This window comes from Labrus bergylta, chromosome 19, assembly GCF_963930695.1.
Source record: "Labrus bergylta chromosome 19, fLabBer1.1, whole genome shotgun sequence".
Taxonomy (NCBI): Eukaryota; Metazoa; Chordata; class Actinopteri; order Labriformes; family Labridae; genus Labrus; species Labrus bergylta.
The window spans coordinates 21,037,343-21,055,608 of NC_089213.1; positions in this window are offsets into that span (position 1 = coordinate 21,037,343).

The window sequence follows — 18,266 nt, forward strand, 5'->3', positions numbered from 1 at the left end:
GATCCTCTAAACAATGTGTCTGAGGCTACCTTGCATGTGAAAATGTTGCAGTCATGAATATTCTATGAACCTAAAGATGCAGCATTATCTATATGTGAAGCATACAGCAAACTGAGTGGATGGGATTTTTTTAAGGTATGTATACTCTCCAAGGGAGATGAGGAAAATACTGTAATGACCGATTGAATAAACTAAGAAGCCCTGATTCCACCAATCATTCAATGCCATAGTGTGGTTTTTCTCATTTGCCAGCGTTTGATGCTGTACTGCATGTTGCAATAATGTGCTGGACATTAAAATGTCAATAGAAGAGCCAAATCAGAAGTCAGTGTAATCTGTATTTGTTACATGCATTTATGAACATAACAAAAGAGGGGCCAAGTGAAATCAGAGTCTCAAAGTCAGTGATTTAAATCCTCAGCTGATCAGACACTGTTAGTACACTTGTATATTTGACAGTCCAATCTGCTGGAGCATCAACATGGTAATCTTTAAAGACCACATTTTAAAACTTACTAAAAGACCTAACGATCTAAACCAGTGGTACTCAGCCTTGTTAGACTTAAGAGCCACATTGAGCAAAGAATATTTCTGCCTCGGGTTGAGTATCACTGATCTAAACAGAAAACTACTACATACAATGGCTTCTTTTTAAAACGAGTCTTTCCTGGTAGGGGTGCAGAAATGCAAAATTTTCTCTAATCGATTACTTTTCCCATTGTTAAAGCGAGTACTCTAGTAATCGTGTACCCGAGTACTCGTTTGCACCTCTATTTCCTGGTGCTCCTTGACAGCCAGAGATCATTAGGATTGGCTGTGAAATGAGCGACCCCTAGCTAATAAGTTTTTGGATATTTATACTGAGAGTCCAACGTCATCAATCAGCCAAATGTTGGAGAGAACTGACACCTCATTGTTGTTTTTGGTTTGACAATCATGAATATTAAAGGTTTTCAACTAGTTTTGAATCATTTTGAAATTGTATGATTTAATTATGGGAGCACATTATCAACTTAAACAGCTCCTTTTAACACATATAAAGGATTCACTTTCCAGTGTGTTCACATTTATTCATCTAAAGTTTGGATGCATTATTTCCTTCTGTTTAATCAAACACACTACCCTTAAGTTTCCTCTTTTTTACCCATTGTGTTGTAACATTACAAAGCATCTCAAGTGCTTTATATATAGTTGAGCCTGACAGGAAAGTGCGTATGCCCCTGACTATTATCATTTTACCGGCTGTGTCTTAATGTGCTGCTCAGGGTGAGTATGTGAGAGGTTCAAGTCAAGAGAGAGGATCACGCCAAGTCAACTCTCCGTAAGGATTAAACAGAAGCTGCCATTAAGAATAGGTGTCTGTTTTAAATATGAATCATTCCTTCTAGTTCAAGTTGTTCACTAAATAATTCAGTAAGCAGGGTGCATTATCGACTTGATGCAAATGTGATTTGAGTGGAAATCAGAATGTGTGACTGAGATGATAATTGATATGATAATGGAGTTTGGAAAAGAAAGAACAATAGCAACAAATAATAATGAAAAGCTAAATAAAATATGGGGCTAAAACTGTTAGTGCAGACGGCTGACACGCTAGAGCAGCTTCACCGAGGCAGCAGCTGAGAGAGAAGGAGGGGGGGGGTGGTGGGCGGTGAAACGCAGCAGATCCCAGCCGCCCCAGATACTTTAAGTCCTCATGCAGTTTCCCACAAGTTGTGCAAATGAAAGAATATGTCGACATGTGCTCTGTTGTTGTAGGGCATCAGCTCTAAACGGGGATGAAACAGCTGCCCTCTTACCCTCAGCATCTTTAACATCACCAACTTTTTGATTTGTGTGCGATTAGGGTTCACAATGGAGGCCAGTATCATTAATGAGATCAAAAACTTCACAGCTGATGTGGCCTTCAACTCCGCCACAGATATCAGCTTCTCTTTCACTCCTTTTTTTTCTCTCTCTCTCTTTGCCTCAGCACAGGAATAAAGGGATGAAAAAAAGCCGATGCTGTGTGTGTGTCTGCGTGTGTGTGTGCTGCATAAAAACTGCTCAAGTGCAGAGAGCAGCCCCATCTGGAAGATATCGGACCTAAATGAAGTTGTACAAAACCATTCCATTGATAATAAAGCTAATTTTTATGGCTCTGACAAGTATGTAATTATGTGCAGTGGTGCTTTTCAGATTTTATCACAGTCAATAAACTACGGCGCTAATTTCATTCCTGTTTTGACATATTTACATGGAAATATTCGATTTGGGGGGAATTAGAAGCCTTGAAAGGCGCTGATAGATGGCTTTTAATGATCTGTGACCCCCGGCCTGTGGGCTCATCTGTTTGTCGGCCCATCGATCTCGCGGGAGATGTGCTTGGTGTTCTGATCTCTTTAGACGGAGTGCCATCCAGACAGTGCCGCGGCCAGTAAGCCCCCGAACCCTTCTCTTGTTCGGCTGATTTGTCAAGCCTGCTGATCTGGAAAGATTAAGAGGAAATAGATCTTTAGGGGCTCCTTTTGATTTGTTATTTATGCATCATAGTTATCATTTGCGTACATTTTTACTGAGCGACCTGACAGTTTAGGACACTTTGAAATTCAGGGCACATAAACTCCACTGCTGTGTATTTTCCCAAACTTTGCCCTCACACACACACACACACACACACACACACACACACACACACACACACACACACACACACACACACACACACACACACACACACACACACACACACACACACACACACACACACACACACACACACACACACACACAGTGAGGTCATGGTTCAGTCGACCCATCCTCAGCCTAGTGGTGCAGATAAAGTACAGCTGGCCTCACTGTCCGGACTCATCCTGTGGAGAGAACGCCACAGGGGTCACCAGTGATGACAAGGTCCACTTATGGGAGGTGGGAATTGGTGTCAAAAGTGGGAACTGCTGGCCCATCCTCTTGCAGCGGAAAAAAGCACGTGCGACGTCTCACAGGAGGGGAGCCGGTGTCATAAAAAGTCCATCAAAAGCACCAGTAATTACCCAGGAAATTGACAGTGAAATTGAAAAAGTTTGTGGACTCAAAAAACAGCCCATCCCCCCCCCACCGCCTCTGCCAACCCCGAGATTCTTGTTGTGTGACAGCAGCACTTTGCTGTGGTGATGAAAGTGCGGACCCAGACACCTGAGTGAACACATAATGTGCTTATGACAGTGTTTGCTACAATAACTTTCATTTTCAAAGTTTATTTCTCAAAGTCCACCAGCCAAATGAAATGGACTAAATCCAGCTGATAGTGGAATCTAAAACAGTCTTGGTCTCTGTAAATGCCATTTCACATCATTCAAAACATGACGATCTTTAATCTCTGATATTAGCAAAACCCTATATAATAAGTGACAAATCATGGCATCCTGGTAAAAGAAGTGTAAAAAAAAAAGACCATCAATGCAAAGAGGCTGATGGATGTGAGAGTATAAAGATAAGTACTGAGGACAAATTAAGGGGAAATCTACAATTTGGTTGTTGATGTGGAACATTTGTCTATCATGAATGAACACTCTTTCTGTAGCACTCATTTTGCATCAATTTTAAACAAATACGACAGTGTGACGACCCCTCCCTTTCTACTCCCACTCTGTCTCTCAGCCTTGTGTTCTCACCAGGTGATTGGAGTTGGGATGTGAGTGGAGCTGGGAGGGTCATCAGCTGGTGCCTGCTCAGCTGAGTAGGGCCTACAGAAGGTTATTTAGGCCTGCCCAAGAGATGTGCTCACTCTCTCAGCTGGGGCATGCTGCAAACATCTGCACATTTTTGTCTATGGTCTATTGTCAACTGGATGACCTTCATATATGTATGTATATATGTGACCCTTTTGCTAATTAAATTGTTATTAGAACGAGTAATTCTGTGTGGCCTCCCTCCTTTGTTACCTGCCATGAGCCAGGTGGTAACAACAGTTACTCAGAAAGGCAGCTTTCTGCAACATTCATATATAGTATCCACTAACTAGTGTAGACAAAAGGCTGCTCTGCTTCATATGCTGCAGACACTGCTGAAACCATTATGGGCATTATACCCAAAGCACAGGTTAATATGCTTTATTATATAGAAAATATATACAGTATAATGATTCAGACAACAATGATGAGTTCATGTGGGCCAAGAATTTCAGCTAACCAATGTACTGCTCAAGCTCTCGTTTTTCAGCAGTTGAAAATATATCTCATGGAAGTAATTTCCTAACATTATTCAGCAAACCAAACAAAATCAAATGTATATCCTTCACAGAATACGTGAACGTAGCTGTCCACTCAGAATATGCTTTGAAGGTCGTGAGTGGCGTCACTTCCGATTTTCCATCTGAAGAAATGCATTTTGCAAGTAGATCGTCTAAATCATGATGAAAATAATGAAAATATTTTCCTCATATGGCTTAAACCATTAAAATATATAAATGATTATTGCTTTAAACATATTTTCTGTTTGCATTAAAATGATCTTTTTGTGAATCTACGACATAGTGGATGTTTCTAGCCCACAGAATAAGGAGTATTTTCTACAGGGCTCTCAGTGCTCATTTGACCCAGACCTGATCAAGACAAGGAGGACACATAAGAACATTATAATGCAGCTTGTCAATAGTAATGAATCTGTGACATGCTTGAGAATGGCCATGCGCGAGGAGCCTGTATTGTTCCTCTGATTTTAATGCCAATCTCCATAATCAAGATGAAACCACACACTGTCCAAACTGGCATAATCCAGGCGCTCACTGCTGAGTGATTGATTGAATATGAAATAATGAGGGTTTTCTGGTGCTTACTGGTCATCTAAAATTCTGAATACAAATCAAATGGAAATTTTATGCAATGAGATGTATTAATGGGATTCTGGCAGGGTTTTAAGCTCCTAATGTACAGCAATAAGCAACATAGGTTGTCTCAGGGAGATGAACAGTTGTTGCTGTTGATAGGCCATTTTGGTGCATTACTGTCAAAATAATGCATGTCTGTCTGTGTATATATTCAAAGGAGCGAGAGAGCTTGGACAATTACAAGACAACTGGTTTATGTGTGCAGGATTTCCCTTTTAAACTAATAAATAATGATTACTGACTGTGTCATTAATGTCACTAAAATAATTGTTATAAGGTTATAACTTTTCTATTCAATGACTTGATCAACAATTCCATCTGCAGGCTGAATTAATACATCATACTTCTTGAAACTCTAAGTAAGCCTAAAAAGGTTTTCAACCTCTATATTTAAAGGGTTGTTTAACTAGATTAATTGGAACTGAAAATTGAACTCCATATTTATTGAAATATAAAAAGTTAACTGATTGACACAATAAATCACTGCATTGTCATTATTAATACATTTTTATATATATATTTGTCATGGTTAAAGTCTTCCAATGCATCCGATATTATTGATATGAAGGAAATCAATGGCCAAGAGGTTGAGATTTAACCCTGCTTGGTTTCTTCCATTGATGCTAAATCATATTTACAGATTGTGGCCAGCAAAATCACAGATTAGAAGCCCAATTAACATTTTAGTTGCCCGGGGCATTGTGGAGTGGATCGCAGCTGGTGGAGGAGGCCACTGTCGGGCTCTGATATTGTCACATTGTTGAACTAATGTTGAACCCAGTCAGTTAGATAAATTCATCTTAAATGGAAAGAACAAACCCCTCATCATGTGATTCATTAAAGTCTCATTTAAATATCAGAGCGATTAGATTGACTGAAGTGGAATAACCGTGTTAGTTTTGCAGAAAAGAGTGTCATGATCACCACTTCCTGTCTTTAAAAGGCGTGGCTACTGTACTTTTCTTTTTTTGGGGGGGGCTTTTACATTTTTAATGCAAGTACATACATATGAATAATGCATCAGAAGACTTGAATACAATGCAACATACAGACAGCATGAACTGAAAAAACAAACAGGTACTTAGCCCAGCTGGAGGAAAGGTTTTAACTTATGACAAATGAATCATAAAGGAAAAGCTTTGTTTATTACCTTTTTTTAATCTAAGTCTAGTCCGACTATTTCTGATGTCTTCAGTCTTCAATCATTCTTTTGAATCTGAATTCTGAACAAAAAAATATAAACGCGTGTGGCATATCAAGATGCTGCACAATTCTACAGATGCACCATGTTTTGAGGGAACGTGCAGTTGGCATGCTGACTGCAGCAATGCTCACCAGAGCTGTTGTCCGGGAACTCAGTGTTCATTTCTCTACCATAAGCCATCTCCAAAGTCGTTTCAGAGAATTTGGCAGTACCCACAACTGGCCTCACAACTGCAGACCACGTGTAACTGTACCAAGCCAGGACCTCTGCATCCAGCATCTTAACCTGCAAGATCATTAAAGACAAGCCGGACAGCTGATGGAACATTTGTTTTGCAAAACCAAAGGATCTCTCCACAAACTATCTCAGGGAAACTCATCTGCATGCTCGTCGTCCTCACCGGGGTCTTGAACTCACCACCGACTGGAGTGGGCAATTGCTCACTTTTGATGGAGTCTGGCACTTTGGAAAGGTGTTCTCTTCCAGGATGAACGTTTTTTAACTGTATGCCAATATACAGTAACTTCGAACAGCCCATTGAAGAGGAGTGGACCAACATTTCACAGGCCACAATCAACAACTTGAACAACTCTGTGAAGGAGATGTATGGCACTGCGTGAGGAAAATGTCTCATCAGATACTGACTTGCATGTCTGTAAAATCCACAGTTCATTTTTGTATCACCTTTTGCGAACAAACTGCACATTTGAGAGTGGCTTTGTTGTGACCAACCTAAGTGCTGTAAAATCAGCATCTTGACTTGCCACACGTGTCAGGTGGGTGGGTTATCTCGGCAAAGGAGAAGTGCTCACTAACACAGATGTGAACAAATGTGTGAACAAAATTTGAGAGTAAGAGACTTTGATTTCAACTCATGAAAAATTGGAACAAACAGTGTTGTGTTTCTATTTTTGTCCAGTGCATATCATTGATTGCGTGCAGTGTTCAAGGCTAAGCTTGGGTATCAAGAGCCAGTTCCAACCTGTCTAGGAATATTTAAGTATATATTTTTCTTAGATACGAGAGCAACCCCTCACCCCTGGTTCTTAGAAAGAGGCCCTGTTGTGCAGAAACTCTGATTATTTTAGTGATGAATGGAAAGATGAAAAATCATGAGAAACATCATAATATTTTCTTTTACCGCTGTATTTGCACAAGTTGCGCTGGTGCACTTCACTTAGTCCATGTTACTTTACAATTGCTTCTCACGCTCTTGCTCCTGGCAGCTTTAGGCTCAACAAGCCAGCCTACTTTCCGAACATCTACAGGTGCTGAGGATGTTGTGATCAAAGGAATTTAAGGGAAACAAAGAACATTTTTAATCCCCTTAATATCTTCGGAAAAATCTGAAAATCCATATAGCATTGTAAGACAAATATCAGGATACTTTGCTGTATCGATTTCGTTGCACAACCTTATTCTCTAATTGCATTTGACCAATTCAAATCTCAACCATTGTCTTTGAGTCATAATCTGGTTGGACAGTAATTATTCCTCTCTTTCGTTTATGTCAAAAGAGCAGTGCACTCCTGTGCCCTAAGTTATATTTCTCAGTGTGTTCAGCCTTTATGATACTGACGTAGGCTGACTCTTTAATACTCTTTGATGCATGTTTTATGAGTGTGACGATTACAGCGATTCCACTTCTGAGCAAGTTGTGTGCCAGTGATCTCAAAGGACGCGTTCCCCTCTGAGACTTTACCTCAGCATGACTCTGAGAGGGACCAAACGTTTCAAAATTGACTGATTATTTTCTTTACTTTTCCCTCAGTTATACCCAGTTAACATATTAGTCTTTGAGTTACCAATCAAGGAATTCATTAACAGAGATGATTCCATTTAATTACAAACACATGAGCGTTTGAATGCCTCTATCTCATATTTACATTATATAAAGCTGTGACTGCATATAAATAGATCAAAGAGCAACTTGAAGTTTCATCCATGTTAACAAGTAAAGGGTGAAGCAGGAGGCAACGTGTAGAACAAGACTCAAGATACCGGCAAACTGAAATTGACTTCACTTGCAGGATAGCTATAACCCAGCACTCAGATGTTTCACTTTTGAGCTTTTTAACAAGTTTGGACAGAATAAAAGAATCAAATAAAAAATCAAAATGAGTTGTAATAGTAAAAAGATTAACAAGACAGATACTGCCTTAACCCTCATGTGATTGTGTCCTGTCAAGATAGCACTTGAATGTCCTGGTGAGAAGCAAATGATTTCTGATGGCCATCCAGGCTCCCTCTTCTTTGAAAAGCCCAGATCAAATAGGCTCAGTCTGTCAACGGCTGAGCGGGAGAGCTTCTCATATGAACATACGATTGATTGACAGGTACACATAGGCTCCCTTTTTTTTAATTTCCGCACCTCGCTTCGAATTAAACCTCCACCTGGGATAAAAGCATAGGCTATCCAGCATCGAGAACACCCGAATGATAGGAAATGGAAATTTCTGATTAGGAAAAGGACGAGGGATTTTCTTTCTGCTAGATGTCCCAATAGTGCTGACGGTTGACACTTTTTGTTAAAGCAGATTAAAAAAAATGATGACGATTGTCTTTTTAGGGATTTTGTCAGAATTAGTTGAACTGATAAAAGACATACGGTTAAAAGAAAATAAAGTAGTGCCATTTTGTACAACTGTGATCTGTCAAATGCGTAACAATGGGAACATATTGGAGTGGAGCTAAAATGAATAAGACAGAAATTCAGTCAGAAAAATTCTACAGAAATAGTCTAGTCTAACAGTATTTCCACTGATATCAATCATATTTCAATCAAGTGATTGAAGTGTATATTATACTTTATCCAGGTTTCTGCTTAATCAGCTCAAAAACACGTAAACATACGTATACACAAAACATTTAAATCAGCCAGGAGCCTCAAAGAATAAATGCAAGCATAACTTCTCTATTGTTAAAGAATGTCTTGCCTTAATTCCATTGTTTGTTGTGTGGGCCTCTGCATGTGTGACAAGACTGAACGGCCACAGGAGAGTAATAGTAAATGTGCTGCTGCTTTTATTGTGTGTTTTTTATGAGACAACATACATTAAACCCGCTGTAGCTGTAGTAAATAAAGCGTGCTGTAAAACTGTGTTCGTGAAGGAGCTTGTAAACATAAACAGCAGCAATGAGGTCAACATCAGAGTAATTGTAATGTTGTACAAGCAATGAAATACAACTTAACGCAGCAGGACAAAGAAGCTTTGCAGTGTACCTGAAGAGGTCGCAAACCCACCGTAGTTAGCTATGAAAGAAATCTGTTGTGACGGTGATGCTTTGTGCATCAGATTTGTGTTGTTGTATTATCTTTGTTAGTTGTGTTGATTTGCAGCTTTAAGCTGAATATTTGTAATTGCTCAGCTCAGTATCAGGAATTAGGTCTCCAATTTGACTATTACCCCTCACAATATATGTCAATGCAAACGTCTGATGCATTTTACTCACATGGTGGTTTTCATCTAATGTTAAGCTCAGGTTGGGAAGCTCAGACTGGTACAATCTCTAGTTGGAGAAAAGAAAAGTCAGTAATACATTGACTTTAAAATAACAGTAAAAATGAAACAAGGCATTGTAGCCTGCAAAACTCATGGTGCACTAAATTGGCTTTTTATATAGAATTTCAAAACAAGACGCCTTGTTTATTGTCCCTGTCATTCAGCGTCTCAGTGTTTACAATCAGAAATGTCAGTAACTTCAATTAAATTACAGACTTTGCTTATCCAGTGTGAATGCGCCACACCAAACACTGATGTTGTCGGGTAATTCCTAAATTACTCCTTGAGGTACTTGCCAATACTTAGCCTTAGTGGAGACAATACAATGGGACACCACTCCATATTTCAGAAGGTAAAGCATATTTGTTAACCTATTAGCTACCTTTAGACATAAGCTAACTCTAGCATTAAACCACTTCCTAGCTTAAAAAAATCACAAGTTAGGGACTTAATTTATCTGATCCTGAATGTCATGTGTAACACTATCAAACCAACATGTTTAAAGGATGATTGCTACTGTTAATTGTCCAAGGGTAGCTAAACCAAAGGTAGGTATGTTTGCAAAGCTATAGTGGTGGTGCATAAGTATTGAAGGCATTAGATAATGTCAGCATTGATAAAAATAAACATCTACATTGAGTGTAGTCCTGGGGTTTTACAGAATTGTTCAGTATTAACAGAGTTACAGGGTTGAATGGTTCAGGTGCAATAGACATGAGCTTCTTTTCCACAACAAAAGAGCTGGCAGTAGAATTTACATTCATACTGTCCACATTGAATAGTTTGAGCTCTATATGTTTGACATAAATGACCAGAATAACAGTTCCATGGTGATTGTAAATAAAATGTATCCAAATATCAGAATGTTCTTTTTGTGTTTGAGACGTGTACACCAACTGTTTTAAAAGCAAAAGTTTTTCCAAAAACTCTCTTTCTTCCGTCTTATCAAGATGTTACCCAAAAGTCAGCCCTCAGCGAAAGAGAACATGTTAGAATGTACTGTTGATGCTAATTGATGTTTATTGATTAATGTTTTAAAGCTAAAATCCACTAAGCTGTCTGGAGCAGGCCTCAGAAAAAGTTACACTTTTGAGATCAAGGAATTCAAACATTTTGATTCGCAGCAACTAACTTCAGTGAATTTGCTGAGACAGAAATGACAGCCAACTTTGAGATTCCTTTTACTGATCACGTTTCATTATGTGGGCAAAAAGGGCCTGTGCCATTACCATGAGTAATATCATAAGTTATGAATGAGGCAAACGGCAAATGGCATAACACATCAACACCCGGGGCATCAGCACTCATTTGGAGCTGTTTGAGTGTCAGTGTGCACTACATCCTTCCAGACAGCAGCAGACAGAGAGCAAAATGAGCTTGACGTACACTTCTCTCCCTTCAACATGACTTCATTTCATAATGTGACGCCGGCCTTGCTGCAACCCAACTCATGTCAAGCTGCTGCGGCCGATCCGACTTCACCCGCCTGCTCAAACACACATAAACACACTCAGTCGGATAATCAGCGGAAAAGTTGACTCGGCCCCGTCAGCATCAGATGTTTTGTTTCTTTCAAGCATGTTTTAAGGATTAGCACATAAAAGGAAGTAAAGGGCCGCGGTCTGTCATGAGCACTGTAGGGGGATTTGTGGATCATTATGTGAGCCCCGCGCTAACATGAGGCTTTAGAGGAGAAAGCCGGGCCCCCCTGCCGGGAAACTTTAGTCAAGGGGCTGAAAAAGTTCTGTCATTTGATGTCTTACAATTCGTCATTAGCAGCCGTCTTGATTTGATGATTAACAGTGTTGGCCCTTTAGTTCACCCCTCCATGCTTGCCTCATTTAACTCTTGAACTCTCTCCTTATATTGCCGCATATCACTTTAGAGTTCCTATAGCGAAAGACAGCTCAGTCAACATTCACAAATATGAAAAAAAAGTCTTCCAAAATGACTGAATATCCAATCTCCTACAGAAAACTGTTTCCCCCCTCTTTGAGTGAATCTAAGAGCAAGTGGAGGAGAATGGGACAGAACAGTGCTGTCACAACAAATTCTAATTTGTGACTCGTGTACACATCTTAAAAAAAAAATAATAATAAAAAAAAGACAAGTTGTTTACCAAACAGCTCACAGGATCATTTATTGATTTGAGGTGAATCCTCAGCAGCGCAGAACGTGATGAAAGTAAACATCCCGCCTGATGATGAGACGACTAGACCTCAAGATCTGAGAGGGAGCTTTGGAGACATTTGGCTTCTATTAATGGAGTATAAAATGCAGAAAAGCATGTTTTTAGCAGTTTAAGTACAGGTAGATAGTTCAAAGAGCTCATGATTAAGTCAGAGTCGAGAGCATCCAAATAAATATGCATGCAACCATCCACTCCACACTTTCTTATTTTCCACAATAAAACAATAGCAGCCACTTTATGATGGGGAAGTTACATGTAGCTTTTTATAAGCACTCAAAATAAATTTGGCTTCCCTTATTTTTAAGATCAAGTGAAATTTATTTTCCAGTAAATGTGTTGCTTTGCATATTGTGTCTTCCAAGACCATGTACAGTATGTAACATAGAGAAAAGTATACAAGTTACAAAATGTCACAGCTGATCACCTGAAAATGTGTTTCTAAATTTGGTTTAAAACACACTACCATTTTGCAAGAGTTAGGACAATACATAATATATCATGAGCAAATAAATACAGATTAAAAATTAAGTAATTTAACCGCTCAGTTGATGATTTAAAAGTTACATTTTCCTTGTGACTTTTTTTTTATTGTCCTCTTGAGCTGTTTTCATTTACTTTTTGATCCGTAACAAGTTCCTGTTAAGTTAAGTTAAGTTAATTTTCTTTTAAAATAAAAGCAGGTTTGTATCCAGACGGGCAGTAAAGTACCCTTAGCATAGGAATCCAAAATTAAAGCATAAGTAGCTTTTTCAAAATGCAAAATAATGGAATTTTAAATGTGATTAAAATATTTATCGCTATCAACTATTGAATTTCAGCGATTTATTGCAATTAAAAGTATCATCTTTTGACAGCCCATATTTTAACATTACATTTCTGTTCATATAAACACAACAATGTTGAGTTTAGTAGGACTTTTAGTAGTATGAGTAGTAGCACAGGATACATGTGCACACATCACTTTCACAAATAAGCGTGATTGTTTGCGGTGAATGTGTTCGGTAAATGTGGTTGTTGGATTACTAAACAGGACATCGTGTTTAAAATGTACAGATATACAAATAGTTCTGGTTTCTGGCACTGACATAGTCAAAAGAAATACCTACAAGCAACACATGGAGAACAGGCTTTAAATGATCAAACTTATAGGGCAGGAGAGCCACTCAAATGAGAGCAAACTTAGAGGAAGTCCTAATAAAGGGAATAGTTCTCTAAAACCTGTATGAATGTGTATCAATGACAGTAGGTGAGTTTTTTCCAAAAATCTAAAACTTAGTTGTTTTCAGATGGGCTTCATTGGAATGTGTTTAATGGCTTTTTTAAAATAGAAATGGAAAAACATTTCAAAAGTTGAATAAACACATTGCTTTATATAAGCTGTTGATAGAGATGCAATATAAGGAAAAGAGATAACTAATTGCATTATCTCTCCTAAGAAATGGGATCTGTGGCAGACACTTCTCGTTGTCTGCTTGGAGAGGAGTCACCTGCAAAGCTTACCAATCACTGTGACTGGCAGTTCTCAAGTTGAAGAGTCTAATTTCTGTCTGTGTTTGATTGGTTTGTCAGCTTTTATCTGGGGACCCTATTTGGTGCATTTTCTTACCCTGAAAGGACATGTCTGTCAAGATGACTGACAGGCCTCAGGCCCTGTGTTGAAAAGCAATGATTCCCTGAAGCTCTCTCTGCTGCTGTCCTCTGAAAAAAAGTGTAAATCAAACCCTGTTATCCACAAAATGATGCACAGTCATTGTCAAAAGGCTGGAGGTGAATTTTTAAAAGGTTTTTTATAAAGTTTGTACTTTCAGTTCGTTAAGTAGACATCTCCATTACTCAGGACTCAAACATAAATAACCCAAAGACTTTTTATGGTTTTAGATATTCAAAATGCTGATAGATTTTCAACATGGCAAAATCTGGTTTAAAGAATAAAACACAAAATAATGGTCAGACTTACAGATCTGAAAATCACCTTTAGTCAGCCTCAGTCAATCTTAAGAACAACGTGAAGAGGATTTACAGTCAATCAATTACTGAACCCATCAATGTTGTTTTAAATAGTTTCTTATTATAACATCTTAATGCATTAAACATTAAGAACAGGTTTAGAATCTATTGTGCTTTTAAAAGTGGCTCAACATCAATCCACCAGTTAGCAGGCAATTGGCAAAAAACATCAGGCAGAAACCTTGAGCAGGACCTGACTCATTGGTGCGATCTGTGGCGACCATCTTGACCGAGTGTTTATCTGTGTAACATATCCCAGAAGGTACTGTCCACATACAACTGTATATGTAACACAAATAACCGCCTTTGCCCTTAACATAATGGGCCAAATATAACATGAAACTAAATAGACAACATAGGGCTTACTAAATTAAATGCTTACTTTAAATTAAGATAAGACCATTAAATAAATCATCATTGTACTTAGTTATAGGAATGTGTTTTTTTACACTGTGGGCCAGAAGAGTGACTCTGAATGTTGTAGCTTTTCATTTTAAACTGTTGAAATGTCTTCTTTCACTTGTTTTCTGATATTGTTTGTGCTTTAGGTAATGTTGAAGGTCATGCCACTTTCTACTGTTTGCTTTTAATGTATTGTCTCCATTACTTCTTGTCCCAATAAGCTGAAGAGGAGTAGCAGTGCCCTTCCCTGTACGGCCCCTCCTGTCTGTTCCCCTGTAGTTACCAGCTCAGCAAAGCTGTTCATTAGTGATCTAGTAGGATCATTAACATAGTGACACTATTGGACCTTGCTGTTAACATAGAGCGTACAAGGTGAACTGGTACACAGTGTTCGATTTCAATTAATATGTTGCTCAACTTGGATTTGGGAATGGTATTGGAGCGTGCATCAGAGAATTAATTTACGGGGACACCTTGAGACAGATGAGGACGTCAATGCATTGAATTCCTTTGTGCTCTTGGCAACCAAGGCTCTCTAAGCACAGCATGCCACTATTTGTCTAACTTTTGAACTCTGACTTACATTCTTGCACACATTGCCTCGAAGAAGGAATATCCAGTTTGCATTGGTAATTCATGAGATTTATGGTAGAGTTAAAAGGGATCTCCTGATTTTAATATCAAAGAATGTGTCATAGTGCAATTGTAACAAAAGTGAGGCAAACTTAAAAGGCATGGGTGCTTTTTAAATTTAAAAAAGGAAAACAGAAAAGATGACTCTAAATGAGATCTTAAAAAGACTAACTTTCTTGATAGTGAAAATAAATAAATATGATACCTAACTGCCTACACAGACTAACCAAACCACACTAAACAGCATCCCTAATTTTACTGAACAATAATCATATCTCTGGGTGATGACGTCATAGCCCCGCCCCTTCGACGGTGTGCAGCAGACTCACCTCATGTAGTTAGGATAGGATAGGATAGTACTTTATTGATCCCCAAAGGGGAAATTTGGGCGTTACAGCAGCACAGACAAGAAAGCTCAAATACACATTAAACAGAATAGATAAGAAAAATATACAGTACAAAATGAATGATGAAGTTAACTGTGGGGAATTGAGAATTGAGACAGTATTTGCAGAGAATGACAAGATAATTCAGTTTCAGATAATAGTTCAGTTAGTGTGAGAGTTAACTGTTCCTTGGTAACTCCTCTGCCTGACTCACCAGGTGTGTTGAGTGCTTTATTGTGTGCGTCCATGAGAACATAGTAAGTATTGGAAGTATATGATTTAGTTGATGTTTTATGTTCAAAGGTAGAATTGATATTAGCGTGTTAGTAATTAGCGCGCTAACTATTAGCTTAGCTTTTAGCTTGCTGGCTGTCACATGGCCAATTATTAGTAACTGTTTTGCTATATGTTTAGCTAACATGTTTATGTGTGTACATTTACTTATTCTGTTGTCAATATTATTGCTTATCATAGTGTGTTATGTGACTTATAGCCTAAGTGCATACTTTGTATTAGCAATAGGATATTGGTGAACATTAATCCAGAGACAGTGTTTAATCTCTGCCTTTATTGTTTTGCAGACCACACTAATACCCACACACACCCACAGTGTGTGTTAAAAGGAAGTGACCCTACCAGTCAATTGTAGCCCTCTACTCGTCTGGACTTGAAGCGAGAGGTTTGATTGTACAATTCCGGCTTTGGGAAGAACTCACCGGAATATCCAACCAAGTCTGCGGAGAAGTTGCAGTGTGGCTTACACAAGGGGTGGCAACACCCTTGTTGACAATGAAGAGTGTGGAGAATTTAACAAAAATGTTTATCCTGTTTAAATCATCCAATTATTAGTTACTGTGATGCCAAAACAAGAAAAAGTTTCACTTATTTATTTGAACAACCCTGGAAGAATTATCTACAATTGTGCAGCACTAGTCTGCAGGGTTGTGAGAAGAGAATAGTGGACACAATAAATACACCTTCTATGCAATTTAAAAACAGAAAAACTTGATCAATTGTTAACAAAACAGCCATGAAAGTGAATCCAGATGAATTGATTGAAGTCTATTATAATCACTTGGCAAGAATGTATTATTTGAACACACACTTCAACTGAATTACTGAGTGAGATTTCACAGCTGCCGTAACCACCTGTTTGGAACACCAGAACATTTGAGTTTGCACAGAGGAAAAATGTTATCAGTAGGTTAGTAGGTTAAGGTGTTCTAGCTTCCTCGTGTAGTGATCATTTAGTCCAAAGTTATCGAAAAACTGCTGTAAATAACATAGAAACACATCAAAACATTTCTAAAAAGTCTTGATCTTTGTTTGATGCACTGCCTTCTAAATCCCATAATGTGTAGAAAGAAATAACAACTATCATTTTTTTATGATTTTTAATGAACATTTTTAACACTTTGTCATTTCGTCCGCACTATGTTTGAGTATCAATGTCTTATACATCTATTTGAATAAATGTGAGAAACTGTTCTTCTACACAAAAAGCAAGAAAATCTGCCAATGATCTCCTTTTTGTAACGGTGTACATCTTGTGTGGCAGTGCGCTCTTATCAGTGTGTGCGGGTTATTTGTGTGTTCATGTTTCTCAAGAAGCAGGAGAGGACGTTCTTGCATGTGACCCGCAGCTCCACAGGGCTTTATCTCCGCCGGTGTTCCACGTTATTGATAGCTGCAGGGATATTGACAGGCGATGTGCTGGTAGGAAAAGGAAAATAGGAGTTTGATATGACATATTGTGCTTCTCAGCAGGTCCCATAAATAACTCTGACACGTTTTTGTATGCATGGAAAGGCCTCTGATTCAGCCTCCCATAAAAAATAAACTTCTATTATGGAATGTATTTGTCAAGTGGTGCTGTGATGGATGGACTCGTGTTTAGCCCTTGGCAGGTGGATGGGACCCGCCACAGCAAGCGGCAGCAAAGGCTTGTGGGGAGGATTTGCTAAGCAACTGAGGATGGGTGGGAGGTGGAAGAGGGGGGGTGTCGGTGCAATTATTCAGCATGAAAAGGGGATCATTTCAGCACATGCTTTCTCTTTCCCATCATGCATTACTGCGACAGGATATTTTCTCCTTGTGTAGTGACAGTAGAGTAGATGAGAAAGAGGAGTGTAAGTGCACACAAATACAGAGACGTGAGGATACAGTTGATGAATTGATCAAACTGATAATGAGAGGTGATCAATCTAAATGTTCATAACGTCATCATTAACATGAAAAATAATTTTTTTAAAAGCATTTTTAATGCACAAAGTTATGTGACCCCCCATACACACACAAACACACACCAAAAAAACCTCTCAAAATTCCCTTTATATTCTAAATATTAATCAAAGTAAACATGCTGAGATTGTTGCAAAATGTTTACCGCACAAAAGCTCCAAACATTATTGTAAATAGAAATATATAATTGTTGGCCCTGTCTTGCCTATACCTGGGTTTTAAGAATGCGTCAATATCAAATCATCTTAATTTACCCTTTAACACAATCACCTATGATTCATGGTAATCATATTGAGCTGTTCCCCACCACCCACATTCTGCTCGTTTATACCATTCATGATGTTGCAGGATTCATGCTTGTTTTTATGACACTCTACATACCATACACATGTCCTTTACATAGACGTACAAGCAGTAGCGGAGCGAGTGTGGGGGCAGAAGGTGCGGCCGCCCCGGGCCCACTGTTGTTTCAAGGGGCCCACTTTGAGCCAAATTTAACATGCATTTTGTTATTTAGTTGAATTTTCTAATAAAGTTAGTTTGACTAGGTCTGAGTCTCTCTTTTCTTTTGCCGCAATCAAGACACACAATGTATTTTGTAGAGCAGAGAGGGGCCCCCCTCCACTGCCAAGGGGTTCTCAACTTCGGCAGCAAACAGCACCAGCAGGGTGCTGTGGCCTGTTTGTTATGTCATTGATTCCACCTCTTAGCACCCCCTTTGCTGGACCCCCGCTGCTGTCTAGAGTTTTAAAAACCTAGTCGTCTGTCTGCTTTAATTCTGTTTACCTCGCAGTTTTTTGTAACATTAAAAGTGTAAAAAACGAAATAAAAA